General features: G+C 38.4%; 1 long non-coding RNA gene across 1 annotated transcript; it reads right to left on the bottom strand.

Moving 5' to 3' along the window:
• Positions 1 to 315: 315 nt before the first annotated feature.
• On the bottom strand, positions 316 to 1653 carry LOC147209551 (uncharacterized). Its single transcript, XR_015100257.1, has 2 exons — positions 1570 to 1653; positions 316 to 1101 (listed from the first exon to the last, which is right to left on the bottom strand). It is a non-coding gene; the product is annotated as an uncharacterized LOC147209551 (long non-coding RNA).
• Between the last annotated feature and the right edge of the window lie 571 nt (positions 1654 to 2224).

Genomic DNA, 2224 nt, shown 5'->3' with positions numbered 1-2224 from the left:
CTAGTTAAATGGTCGTTTGATTTAACTAGTTAACTAGTGATGGCAACATGTTCACTTGTACAACATGTGAAACACTAATGGCTCACTGGTCACACTAGTTACGCTAAATGCTAATCAGGAGGCAGGACAGTGCCAGAAGTGAACACCTCCTATTGGCTCCACGATAAGAGCACCACCCAGCAAAAAATTAACCCTTTAAAACCTGATTCTGAGCTTTCACAATTATTTACCGCCTGAGCTTTCACAATTATTTACCGCCATTTGCGTAATATCTACAGTATACAGAAGGAATCAAGCAATTTTTACCAGTCAATGTATCTGTAGGTGATGTTTATTTATTATGTACACGGAGATAAAGAGTAATGGTACAGCTCTACAGTATCTTTCCACTTTTATATATGTATGCTATACTAAATAAAATTAATACGGCACCATATAATGCAACAGTTCTGCAACATATTCTCCCTAAATAATGATGTGAATTTTCAGTTGTTGCTAAATCAGTTAGGATGCTATAATTTGTGGTGTAGATGCGAATTTAGGAGAGCAGGACAATATTTCGCATTGCAATTGGAGCAGCAGCTTGGTTGATGATGTCCCCAAACCGGCTCATCTATTATATTTGCCGTGCAACACAACGAAAATGAGCACAATTGAAAAACATAGGCTTCTTATATTTTAAAATAAAATAATCACATGTTTACCGTTCTGGGGTTTCTACAATCATGAATGAAGGCATTATTTACAGCATCTTGACAGCAGTGTGATCGAGCAGATTAGATGGAGTAGAATTTGATTGGGGCTTCACTGATTTATTTCATACAATTCATATCCAAAACACAGTTGAAAAATATTTGATTGTTAAAATATTTAAATACAAGAACTATATCAAGAAATTAACAAAACATACACAGTTTTTTTTAATGAGGAGAAAAGTCTAAAAACATATCACAGATGACAAACGTTGTGCCTCTCCTCCTCCTGTTCTTCAATGAAGCTGATCACCCTCCAGCTCCCGTTAGAAACATCGTGCTGCTGAAGGTGTGCCGGCAGAATGGTTGTGATGCAGGAGGTGCTGTGGACTCTCCCAGAAACGAGGACCTAGTTTAGTTTAGTTGTAGATCCAGTAAAACATAGTGCAAATGTTACATTATTTATAATGCACAGTTACAGTCTTGTGAATATTAAAAAATGTACTTCATGTAATGCAGGCAGCGAATAATTCAAACGAACTAAGGCAGCAAACAGAGCAAAATCATGTTCCAAACGTTAACTTTAACTCTTTTTTAAATGTCAATTAGCTTGTGAGTAATAAGACAAAATGTGACTGTCAGAGCAAACGGCAGATTTGAGAAAGTCCTGCCGAAATAAATCTGCACCCGACTGCGACTGTCAGCGTTGAACTGCCGCCATTGCCGTCAAAGTCAGACACATCTCCGAAATCGTTGGAGCAGATTTTTAAGCAGGCTTCATCTTGATAAATTGACCACATATCTGACATTTACACCATAACTTTACCGCCTAAAATAATCGTAAAACAACATTTTGTGTAACAAGAGTAATATTTACCCGAAAAGCTTTCAATGCGTCTGAAAGTTTTCTCCTCCGTTTTTGTTGGGGCTTGGCTCGAAATGCATCATGATTGGCTGCCCGAAGTCCACGGGTCTGTCGGACGTGCTCTCATTGGTCTACAATACAATCACGGATGAATAAATACTCAGGGTTTGCCAGGCAAGCCCTTTGAGTATTTATTCCATATTGCCCACTAGTTCACTAGTAAGATCATTTTGATGCTTACTAGTTGACATGTATGCCCCAAAACGCCCACTAGTTCACTAGTAAGATCATTTTGATGCTTACTAGTTGACATGTATGCCCCAAAACACCCACTAGTTCACTAGTAAGATCATTTTGAGGCTTACTAGTTGACATGTAAGCCACAAAACGCCCACTAGTTCACTAGTAAGATCATTTTGAGGCTTACTAGTTGACATGTAAGCCACAAAATGCCCACTAGTTCACTAGTAAGATCATTTTGAGGCTTACTAGTTGACATGTAAGCCACAAAACGCCCACTAGTTCACTAGTAAGATCATTTTGAGGCTTACTAGTTGACATGTAAGCCACAAAACGCCCACTAGTTCACTAGAGACGTTCGTGTTTATTCAACTAGTTAACTAGTGGGAGGCATTTTGTCTCACTAGTCAGACCAAGAAATGAACTT

The sequence above is a fragment of the Hippocampus guttulatus genome, chromosome 2 (genome assembly GCF_054856545.1).
Source record: "Hippocampus guttulatus isolate MCC_2025c chromosome 2, RoL_Hgut_1.0, whole genome shotgun sequence".
Taxonomy (NCBI): domain Eukaryota; kingdom Metazoa; phylum Chordata; class Actinopteri; order Syngnathiformes; family Syngnathidae; genus Hippocampus; species Hippocampus guttulatus.
This window is presented reverse-complemented; position numbering and strand designations above follow the sequence as displayed.